A 12,669-nucleotide genomic window follows, 5' to 3' on the forward strand; every position below is an offset into this window, starting at 1 on the left:
CCTTTGTCCGCACACAGTCTCTTTAGTCCTCTGTTTATCCCCTCTACTGTCACTCAGTGCATGCTGTTTCTATTGTTAAGACAAGGTCTCCCTGAGCACAACTCTCCCAGACAATCCTGACAACAGGATTTTCATAGAAAATCCACTGGGATATGCTTAAAAACACACAAGGCATTTGAAGAGCGGGTGGAAGTGTGGTTTATGTAAAATATGAGAGACTTGTTACTGAAAGAAGCAGAACTTGAAATCCATAACTTGAAATCCACTATACTGATAGTGATCCATTTTGAAATCATTTTGAAAATTCTGCTGTCATAATTGTGGAGCAGACTTCGGGGTTCAAATCATGATTAAAAATGTATATACTGTTCGATCACACACAGAAGAAGCAACAGTTAGTTACCAGTGTCTTTGGTTCAATGATAGACTAGGCCTACTAATCAATTTTGTGAGAACAAAAAACAACAACAGACATCTGTGGGAAAAAAATGACAAGTTGATTATGAAAATACATTGCAGTAAAACGTTACAAGGGTTATATTGTGAGGCACAGCTGTGATTTTATCATTTTGCAGATGTGCGTCCTATCGCACTCCTCTACAATTCCATTCCCAACTCGATGTACTTCACATCGATCTATTTACAACGATTGCTTTGGTCTACTGCATACTGCTGGTGTGGTAGTGGAAATACGTGATAGACTGAACGTTGTTTAGCGGGGGACTAGAATGTGATGTTTACAGGTAAAATATAATTTCAAATATTGTTTACAATGTCATGACAGATTAATATTTAACTATGGAATGTGTGTCAGATGTGGAAAAAAAACACGTCTTTGATAGATACAAAAGTAGATACAAAAGAGTTTCGACATGTTCTCACTCACGTCGTCAAAGATTGTCAGAAAAAGTTTACACGTTATAATTAGCTAGTTAGCTAGATACCTGGCTAATGTTAGCTAGCTAAAGTTACTTGTCTTGAAGGTACAGCTCGCTGTAGTCAACCATCATTAAGGTAACATTTTAAAATATAAAGTAAATATTCTAGGCATCTGTCTATCTAGCTAGCGAACTACACTCCTTGTGTTTTTGCATGTTGTTGTTAGGTAATTTGGCTAGCACAAACTCTAGTAAAGTAGCTAGCAGCCGGTTATTCGGTAACGTTAGCTAGATTGACTAAGTTCAATAAGCAATGGCTTCTCTATCTATTTAGCTTGTATATTGGCTTTTCCTTGGGTTAGTGTTTCAGACTAGCAGGATGACATCTGTTGCTGGTGGTTGGGCATTGATGAGGTCCGTCAGTCAGTCAGTGAGTGATTGAGTGAGCGAGTGAGTTATCTTCTTGCTTGCACATTTTGAATAATAAAATACCAGAATGTCTCTAGAAGGTCTGCGTTGAAGACACTCACACAAGGATGCGAGAGTATATTATTGTACTATAAAGTGCTTAGTTAACAACATGTACGTACCCGTGTTTTATTGGTCTGACTCTGAACATTTTTTACGCTGCTGCTACTCTGTTATTATCTATGCATAGTCACTTTAATAACTACCAACATGTACACTGCCGTTCAAAAGTTTGGGGTCACTTAGAAATGTCCTTGTTTAAAAAAAAAAAGAAGCTATTTTTTTGTCCTTTTAAATTACACCAAATTGATCAGAAATACAGTGTGGACATTGTTAATGTTGTGAAAGACTATTGTAGCTGGTGACGGCAGATTTTTTTTAATGGAATATCTACAGAGGCCCTTTATCAGCAACCATCACTCCTGTGTTCCAATGGCACATTGTGTTTGCTAATCCAAGTTTAGCATTTTAAAAGGCTAATTGATCATGAGAAAACAATTTTGCAATTATGTTAGCACAGCTGAAAACTGTTGTCCTGATTAAAGATGCAATAAAACTGGCCTTCTTTAGACAAGTTGAGGATCTGGAGCATCAGCATTTGTGGGTTTGATTACAGGCTCAAAATGGCCATAAACAAAGAACATTCTTCTGAAACTCGTCAGTCTATTCATGTTCTGAGAAATGAAGGCTATTCCATGCAAGAAATTGCCAAGAAACTGAAGATCTCGTACAACACTGTGTACTACTCCCTTCACAGAACAACGCAAACTGGCTCTGACCAGAATAGAAAGATGAGTGGGAGGCCCCGGTGCACAAATGAACAAGAGGACAAGTGCATTAGTGTCTAGTTTGAGAAACAGATGGCCTTAACTGGCATCTTTATTAAATAGTACACATAAAACACCAGTCTCAACGTCAACAGTGAAGTGGTCACTCCGGGATGCTGGCCTTCTATTTTTTTTAAATTTAACTAGGCAAGTCCATTAAAAACAAATTCTTATTTACAAGGACAGCCTAGGAACAGTGTGTTAACTGCTTTGTTCATGGTCAGAACGACAGATTTTTACCTTGTCAGCTCGGGGATTCAATCTAGCAACCTTTCGGTTACTAGTCCCAACACTCTAACCACTAGGCTACCTGCCGCCCTCTAGGCAGAGTTGCAAAGCAAAAGCCGTATCTCAGACTGGCCAATAAATATAAAAGATTAAGATGGGCAAAATAACACACACACTGGACAGAGGAAGATTGGAAAAAAGTGTTATGGACAGACAAATCTAAGTTTGAGGTGTTCGAATCACAAAGAAGAACATTTGTGAGACGCAGAAACAAATGGAAAGATGCTGGAGGAGTGCTTGACGCCATCTATCAAGAATGGTGGAGGCATTGTGATGGTCTGGGGATGCTTTGGTGGTGGTAAAGTGAGATATTTGTACAGGGTATAAAGGGATCTTGAAGAAGGAAGGCTATCACTCCATTTTGCAACGCCATGCCATACCCTGTGGACGGCGCTTAATTGGAGCCCATTTCCTGCTTACAACAGGACAATGACCCAAAGCACAGCTCCAAACTATGCAAGAACTATTTAGGGAAGAAGCAGTCAGCTGGTATTCTGTCTATAATGGAGTGGCCAGCACTGTCACCGCATCTCAACCCTATTGAGCTGTTGTGGGAGCAGCTTGACCGTATGGTACGTAAGAAGTGCCTATCAAGCCAATCCAATTTGTGGGAGGTGCTGCAGGAAGCATGGGGTGAAATCTCTTCAGAATACCTCAACAAATTGAAATAAAATGCCAAAGTTCTACAAGGCTATAATTTCTGCCAATGGAGGATTCTTTGGCAAAAGCAAAGTTTTAAGGACACAATTATTGTTTTAATGAAAAATCATTAATTATAACCTTGTCAACATCTTGACTATTTCCTATTCATTTTTTCAACTCATTTCATGTATGTTTTCATGTGAAACAAGGACATTTCTAAGTGACCCCACACTTTTGAACGCTAGTGTACATATTACCTCAATTCTTTCGACAAACAGATGCTTCAGCTTTATAGCCCTTGGTTACCTCTTCTGTGTTTTTACTGAGCTTTTGGAACTTAAAGGGGCATTTTGTAGTTGCTACGTCCACTTTTGGATTTATAAATTAATGATATGTACCCGTTTGATTCATGAAGAATATAATTTCCAAGTGCCTCTGTGAGTTTAGTTCAACTGTCATACCCCATCAGAACCCAAAATATAAGCTTGTTTTACTCGTGTTTGTAAACAAAGATAATGTTATCAAACAGCCTCAAAACATGGTTAAAACTATAATGTTGATACCACGTATGGCCAAGCCTTGCATCCATAGCTCTGTTTACACATTTGAGCGTGATTCAATTTCTCCAGCCCCATCCCTCAGCTTTTTACCCAAAAAGGGTTGGTGAGGCTTCTTTATGGTTTCTACTGCTTGTTGTCGCTTTAAGACAAAAAGAGCAGGGGCATGAACATTAGGCTATGGACTGAACATTTAGACTATGGACTGAACATTAATATAGTGTTTTAGTAATTGCTTTGTTGTCTAATTGCATAAAAAATGGAGTTGTAGTTTTCATTACTACACAAGGATAAAGAACTGTCGTTATTAATGTTGTGCAAAAACCGCGCAACACCATTACTATGCTATTAAAAAATGCAATTAGGTTTCTACTACTAAAATGTATCAAAAAACAACTTGCTACCAATATACAAAGTTACTACACAGGTATAAGAACTTATGTATAAAGTGTTATCCAATTTTCTGTAGAGGTTGATATGTCCTGTTTTTAATGTGTGTGGCTTGGATAATTGTTTATATTATTGACAAATACATTTCTCCTTAGAATAATATTTTTCTTGCTAATCAAATGAAGGATGGAATTAGTGTCTCTGAATGGTTGCTATACAGCTCAGCAGATTTGAAATCTAAATATCTATATCTGTGGTAGAATAATAATATACAGTGTCGCTAGACCATCTGCGTGATTGATTGTTTTGGACATTTGAGTGAAATAGACTACTTGTTATGTTGTCTTTAATGGGAACCATGGCTTCTACTGTCTTACCTCGTTAAATAAAAAATTTAATGATTGTATTTGTAATTGTTATTGTATGTTGTATGTTGGCCTTTTCACCAACATTGAACAGCTGAACAAAAATGTTTATTAACATAATCTTCATTATGTGCATTTATCCATTATATTCATCAGGACGGTTTAGTCAATATAGTATTTTCTGCAAAAGCTTCACAATTCCTCAACCCACACCAGTGCCACTATAAGGAAATGAATTGAATAGCCAATCCAACAGAGATTTGCCACAATGGACGCCTCCATTTCAAATTAGACTGAGCTTTCGTGAGGATTCATTATAATGTTAATCGCCCTGCTGCCCTCTATCTCTCTCTGTCGTGAATCTGCTATCATATTAGGATTTGACCATTTTAATTAAAAGAGAAAGTTGACACTGACATTATGAAGAACCCATTTGAGCGTGATGTGAAAACCAATTCTAGGCTATAAACCGTTAATAATTTCCACCTCTTCCAAAACCATCTAGCCTGTATTATTGCCTAATGCCTACAGTACAGATCTTGTTATAGGGTATATCTAGGAAGTCAAGGCATGGCTCTGGTTGCTCAAGCTCCATGGTTGCTCTGACAATTAAAAGGGCTTGACTGTGTAAGCGCATGGAAACGGTTACCATAGTTTCCTCTGTAGCCAGTCTTTGAGCGATGATGTCAGTGAGCATGCTGAGGTAATTCTGAGCATCCCCCTCCCAGTCTCTCTCCTCCTTTGACTCTCACCCCCTCCGTCTCAATCTCTCTTGCTCTGACTCGCTCTCCCACTGGTGAATCACACTAGGCAATTGAAAATCAGAACTCTCTGTGTTTCTCTCTCTCTCTCTCTCTCTCTCTCTCTCTCTTTCAGGCCTTTGTAACCATCCTACAGCGACTCCTCAAGCCAAAGTGACAACCAGGTAAGCAGCTTAGCCCTATAACTGGAGCAAGGATACATCCCTGAGGGTTAGCGGCACGCTAGGAGAACTCCAAATGCTTCTCGACACAGTAAGACTTCGTTGATAGCTTTTTGTCATAGAGCCAAACTCTTTGTTGCTGTTTCGAGCTACTGGAATGTGACATTGAACCAGGGGGGATAGGCCTACTTCTAGTCCAACCAGACAGGCAAACTTAGTAGAAAAAAATGCATGTTGTGTTTCATATTGTTAGGTTAGCCCAAATGTGACTGACATTGGCGAGGGACCGGGAAGTTTCAAGTTACTCAGGCAGCAGGTGCATTGATTGTGCACATTTGTTATTTACGCTGGTTTGTGGAGCACTAGTAAGTCCATTCAACGTAGTGGCCCGGGCAGACTCAGTGGAGTGGCTGATTGATGTTTGCAGTTTCCAGGGGTCTATGAGTGAGATGGAGAAAGGCGGGAGAGAGCGAGAGAGAGTGGATCAATAGGAAATGATGTTGCGATTCCCTCCCTGAATGGCTCTGTGGGTTTTTCCATTGTCCTGATGTGACGTTGAAATGATGGGGAAAATGTTTTTTTAATTAGAAGAATGCTTTTGGAAATAGCCTATTCATTTGAAAGTGTGAGGAAAATGATGATCAGCTATAAATGTTTTCATTCCTTTTTTCATAACAGTTGTGCCGGTGGAAAACCCCTTTTATACTAGGTTACTTGCGACAGAGCTTACAAAGGATAGGCGACTGTAGACCTAATACATGTATTTAACCTAGGTCCACCATTAAATAGGATTTGTTTAGGCTAGTTAATGTGAAGGGAAAAAAAGCCTGAGTTAATCTATACTTTTCCTGTTTCGCCATCGGTAAATGACTGTTTATAGCAAGTCATGTCTGGCTATGACTCATAGATGCTCTGCACTCCATTTCATATTGAGGAGATATTATGAGAGATTGCTTGGTTGTTGCCTTGTTTACTTAGGCCTACTGCAATAACAAAGACAGCCTGCTGTTGGCAAAATGTTGCCTAATCAAATTGATCCTGCTATTGTTTACTTGGTATCCAGGTTATTCCCAAGATGTGACGATGTGTCCAAAGACCGAACAGGTTTTGTTTAAAAATGTACTTATGGCAGAAAGCACAAATTATTATTATTAATGAAATGATACCAATGAATGAGATTTAATCTAACAGTTTTTGTATTTAAGCTACTGACTAACACTTTACACGTCAGCCAATTCTGTCTCGCATCGAATTTACAGACTTGTTAGCCGGATTTTTTTTTAGGAAAGACCTAAATATTCTGCAATTCTATACTCCGATATCCTTTTGCATTCCCGTTTTTGTGCTGGTCTTTCTACTCAGCCATGTCCTCAGTCAGACTTTCACACCTTTCTCCAAAGCCATCTGTGGCCGCTGTGTATTTCAGTCTGCCGGCCCAGACTGCAAAGGAGGAAGAGCAGAGCCGTCGTTCATTCCAACACCTTGACGAATGTGTAGTGATTAGTGTTTTTTGAGGTTGGTTAGGTTTATATAGTCACGGTTTTATTATATATATTTTTTTACAATAAATACATTATGGAATTGACTGCTATAACAACACTAGGACTGTGACGATTATATAATTGACTGCTATAACAACACTAGGACTGTGACGATTATAGAATTGACTGCTAAAACAACACTAGGACTGTGACGATTATAGAATTGACTGCTATAACAACACTAGGACTGTGACGATTATAGAATTGACTGCTATAACAACACTAGGACTGTGACGATTATAGAATTGACTGCTATAACAACACTAGGACTGTGACGATTATAGAATTGACTGCTATAACAACACTAGGACTGTGACGATTATAGAATTGACTGCTATAACAACACTAGGACTGTGACGATTATAGAATTGACTGCTATAACAACACTAGGACTGTGACGATTATAGAATTGACTGCTAAAACAACACTAGGACTGACGATTATGGAATTGACTGCTCAAACAACACTAGGACTGTGACGATTATAGAGTTGACTGCTATAACAACACTAGGACTCTGACGATTATAGAATTTACTGCTAAAACAACACTAGGACTCTGACGATTATAGAATTTACTGCTAAAACAACACTAGGACTCTGACGATTATAGAATTTACTGCTAAAACAACACTAGGACTCTGACGATTATAGAATTTACTGCTAAAAAAACAACACTAGACTCACTACGATTATAGAATTTACTGCTAAAACAACACTAGGACTCTGACGATTATAGAATTTACTGCTAAAACAACACTAGGACTGTGACGATTATAGAATTGACTGCTAAAACAACACTAGGACTGTGAGGATTATAGATTTGACTGCTAAAACAACAGTAGGACTGTGACGATTATAGAATTGACTGCTAAAACAACACTAGGACTGTGACGATTATAGAATTGACTGCTATAACAACACTAGGACTGTGACGATTATAGAATTGACTGCTATAACAACACTAGGACTGTGACGATTATAGAATTGACTGCTATAACAACACTAGGACTGTGACGATTATAGAATTGACTGCTAAAACAACACTAGGACTGTGACGATTATAGAATTGACTGCTAAAACAACACTAGGACTGTGACGATTATAGAATTGACTGCTATAACAACACTAGGACTGTGACGATTATAGAATTGACTGCTATAACAACACTAGGACTGTGACGATTATAGAATTTACTGCTATAACAACACTAGGACTCTGACGATTATGGAATTTGGGGTTATGATTAATTGACATGCAAATAGACACTTTTATTGTCTTAACTTTAGGAAATGAAGCTTCTGTCCCGTTCTGCTTGTAAAACTGAAATACTGTTATCATCTTCTTGAATATAAAGTTGAATCTCCCTTTCTTCTAAAATAAATCTATGAAAACAATTGACACTTTTTAGTTTATTGTCCATTATTGTTGGTTACTCTATTATTCTACGGTAATTGTGCCGACCTTAAACAACACACAATAAAACAATTAATTAAAACTCCATTGTGCTAGCTGTGTGCCTGTTAGGCCTATTGCTTATCACTTGCTAACCATCATTTATTCACATTACTTTAGGAAAATATTTCAGTTGTTGTGTATATTAATTTTTATATATTAAATGACTTTCTTTTTATTTCATTCATCATCTCTGATCAGGCAGTAGCAGCCCCCTTGATTGTGCGTTCTGTCCCTCTCCAGCGGGCTTGATGTATTGTATCAGAGCGACTCTGGTGTTCCTGTAGAATATGGCCAGTGCCATGTTCATTTGACCCAGTTTTTCACCCTAGGCTGGTGCACAGGCTTAGACAGTAGTCATTCAGGTTGTTATCAGGCTTAGACATTCAGGCTGTAAACTGTAATGTGGAAAAAGTCAAGGGGTGTGAATACTTTCTGAAGGCGCTGTATATTCCATTGTAAGTAATGAGACCAATACAGAAATGCTACAGTAGACTGCTGTGTCCATTCAACTCAGTCAATACTATTGATTAAGAACTCCACTAAATTACATTCACTTCTTCTAGATATCTCATATAAACAATGCACATAATTATTTATGTAATAATGTTCAATAAAGTATTGAGCGAAGATATAGAACTATACACAGGGAGTGTTATGATGATCATGTTGACGTTCATCCTATGTAGAAACATTTGAAATTGTGGTTTTTACATTGGATAAAAGTAGAGACTCAGAGCTAGAAAATGGTATGGGTAAGTAATTATGCTTTGTAAGTTAATGAACTTTTTACCCCACTTTTGAGAAAATGCCCCTCGAATGTTTTGGTACACCTACTGGAGAGCTCTCCTTTGTCTACACCCGTTCAGCATAGTTCACACCCTCTTAAGCCTTATACCCTGACTACACCGCTCGTGTCGTTTGCGCGAGAGGTTTATAGAAGCAGGTACCCATGTGCCATCTCCTCATTGGTTATACCCACGTGTGTGATTGAAAGACTAACTGTTTCCGGTTGTCCTGGTAATACTATGAAAGTTTAGATGCCAATCACCATATAAGTTAAACGATGAAAAAGCCTGGAAGGAGGAGAGATGACTAGAAACGATTTGGTTGACCGTTTTTATGTGTGGATTAATTGTCGGAGTAGAGGACCTTGTGCATTTCAGTTAAAATAACAATGTTTATATCCCAGGACAAATTAGCTAGCAACAGCAAGCTAGCTAAATAGGACAAATTAGCAAGCAAGTGCAAGCTAACTTGCTAAATTGCCATAAATGTTTAATGCTTTTTGACCTGTCCCCAAATTAAATGTCATTGCTTCAGAGTTTGTTTTGATATTTTAACCTGCGTGTCCTGATCGCGTTTGGTGTAGGGGGACAAAATAAATGTATGCACGATGGCGCACGCTCATAGCCGGTTTGGGTTCCGTGTCAGCCCCACCCATTTCTTTAAGGATTCACATGTGCGGCAATGTGCTAAACAGAGTGAGTAGTGTAGTAAACGACCAAAGATTTCAAGACTAAAAGTGGTAAAAGTAGTAGCCTACAATAAGCAAAAACTCCAGGTAAAAGTACACTATCTAGTCCTTGGCTTATATCCTTATCTGACTTTGGTGCAGGTCATGTTGTTCTTCATTTTACGGTCTCACTCACTATATCAAATATAATCTACGTTGATTTGTCACATACACAGGATACAGAAGGTGTAAACAGTACAGTGAAATGGTTACTTGCATAGTAGCTATATCAACAACAAAAAGTGTCCAGATAAAAATATTTTATAATTATTAGATAACGCTTACCTAGACCCACTTGTCTAAATTGATAGGACATGTGAAAGAAATGCTTTTGTCTAGACATGTACACATGCTCAGTAAATAGAATAGGTGGCTGTAATCAGACACTGCCTAACTTGATTGGTCATGTAATGATCTGGTGAAGTGAAGACTTTTGTTTCATAACACTAAACAATGAACCGGCATAATCCCAACTCATACTACTACCAATACAAACTGAGTGACATAGCTGTAGTATGAATCTGCAGGTAGCTAAAACTAACAAACCAGGTTCAATGTTAGCTAGCTAGCTAACATTAGGCTATAACTACTAATGCAAATATATTTCTGATTCAAATAATATTACTACATAGATCATACACCTAACGTTATCTAATTATCCAGCATGCTAATGTTCGCTAGCTAGCTATAACGTCAACAGTGAATAGGCGATTCTGGGATGCTGGCTTTCTTGGCAGAGTTGCAACGAAAAGCCATATCTCAGACTGGCCAATAAAAATAAAATATTAAGATGGGCAAAAGAACATAGACACTGGACAGAGGAATTCTGCCTAGAAGGCCAGCATCCCGGAGTCGCCTCCTCACGGTTCACGTTGAGACTGGTGTTTTGCGGGTATTATTTAATGAAGCTGCCAGTTGAGGACTTGTGAGGCGTCTGTTTCTCAAACTAGACACACTAATGCACTTGTCCTCTTGCTCAGTTGTGCACCGGGGCCTCTCACTCTTTCTATTCTGGTTAGAGCCAGTTTGCGCTGTTCTGTGAAGGGAGGTCTTCAGTTTCTTGGTAATTTCTCGCATGGAATAGTCTTCGTTTCTCAGAACATGAATAGACTGACGAGTTTCAGAAGAAAGTTCTTTGTTTATGGCCATTTTGACCCTGTAATTGAACCCACAAATACTGATGCTCCAGATACTCAACTAGTCTAAAGAAGGACAGTTTTATTGTTTCTTTAATCAGAACAATAGTTTTCAGCTGTGCTAACATAATTGCAAAAGGGTTTTCTCATGATCAATTAGCCTTTTAAAATGGTAAACTTGGATTAGCAAACACAACGTGCCATTGGAACACAGAAGTGATGGTTGCTGATAATGGGCCTATGTAGATATTCCATCAAAAATCTGCCGTTTCCAGCTACAAGAGTCATTTACAACATTAACAATGTCTACACCGCGTTTCTGATCAATTTGATGTTCTTTTAACGGACAAAAAAGGTGATTTTATTTAAAAAACAAGGACATTTCTAAGTGACCCCAAACTTTTTGAACGGTAGTGTATATAGTTTAGTAAGATATGTTATAGTAAGATAATATAGTGTTCGTCCCATGTTTCATGAGCTGAATGAAAATATCCCAGAAATGTTCTCACAAAAAGCTTATTTGTTTACATCCCTGTTAGTGAGCATTTATCCTTAGCCAAGATAGGCCACACCTGTCAGGTGGATGGATTATCAAGAAGCTGATTAAACAGAATGATTACACATTCACATTTATTGCTCCCCTTGTGCTGGGGCAATAAAAGACCACTCTAAAACGTGCAGTTTTGTCACAATGCCGCAAGTGCTACACAAAGTTTTGTGTGAGCGTGCAATTGGTATGCTGTCTGCAGGAATGTTCACCGGAGTTGTTGCCAGAGAATTTAATGTTAATTTCTCAACCATAAGCCGCCTCCAACAGCGGTTTAGAGAATTTGGTAGTACGTCCAACCGGCCTCACAAACTCAGACCACGTGTAACCACACCAGCCCAGGGTCTTGATCTGACTATAGTTCGGCGTCATAACTGACTTTGATGGCCACTGGCACATGGAGAAGTGTGCTCTTCACAGATGATTCCCGCTTTCATCTGTACCGGGCAGATGGCAGACAGCTTGTATGGCATTCTGTGGGCGAGCAGTTTGCTGATGTCAACGTTGTGAACAGAGTGCCACATGGTGGCGGTGGGGTTATGGTATGGGCAGGCATAAGCTACGGACAATGAACACAATTGCATTTTATCCATGGCGATTTGAATGCACAGAGATACCGGAACGAGATCCTGAGGCCCATTGTCGTGCCATTCATCTACCGACATCACCTCATGTTTCAGCATGATAATGCACGGCCCCAAGGATCTGTACACAGTTCCTGGAAGCTGAAAATGTCCCAGTTCTTCCATGGACTGCATACTCACCAGACATTATAGCATAGTATAGTATATATAGTATAGTATAGTAAGATGTAGCAAGATGTAGTAAGATGTAGCATAGTATAGTAAGCTATAGTTTAAACTGTACTGGGCAGATGGCAGCCAGCTTGAATGGCGTCGTTTGGGCGAGCAGTTTAGTGATGTCACCTCATGTTGCAGCATGATAATGCACAGCCCCATGTCGCAAGGATCTGAATGCTGAAATTGTTCCAGTTCTTCCATGGACTGCATACTTACCAGACGTGTGACCCACTGAGCATGTTTGCAATGCTCTGGATAGACGTGTATGACACCGTGTTTCAGTTCCCACCAATATCAAGCAACTTCGCACAGCCATTGAAGGAGAGTGGGATAACATTCC

At 39.0% G+C, this 12,669-nt stretch overlaps 1 protein-coding gene across 3 annotated transcripts in view; it reads left to right on the forward strand.

The window, feature by feature from the left end:
* Positions 1-659: 659 nt before the first annotated feature.
* The window catches only part of pam (peptidylglycine alpha-amidating monooxygenase), a 140,735-nt gene continuing 128,725 nt past the window's right edge, over positions 660-12,669 (forward strand). For 2 of the 3 annotated variants that reach the window (XM_064943540.1, XM_064943537.1), the window contains exons 1-2: positions 660-743; positions 5,292-5,340. The gene's annotated coding sequence lies outside the window, so the exon portion shown is untranslated. Of the gene's footprint in view, positions 744-5,291; positions 5,429-12,669 lie in introns of all 3 variants that reach the window. The other variant, XM_064943538.1, reaches the window with a different exon arrangement.

This window comes from Oncorhynchus masou, chromosome 28 (assembly GCF_036934945.1).
Source record: "Oncorhynchus masou masou isolate Uvic2021 chromosome 28, UVic_Omas_1.1, whole genome shotgun sequence".
NCBI lineage: Eukaryota > Metazoa > Chordata > Actinopteri > Salmoniformes > Salmonidae > Oncorhynchus > Oncorhynchus masou.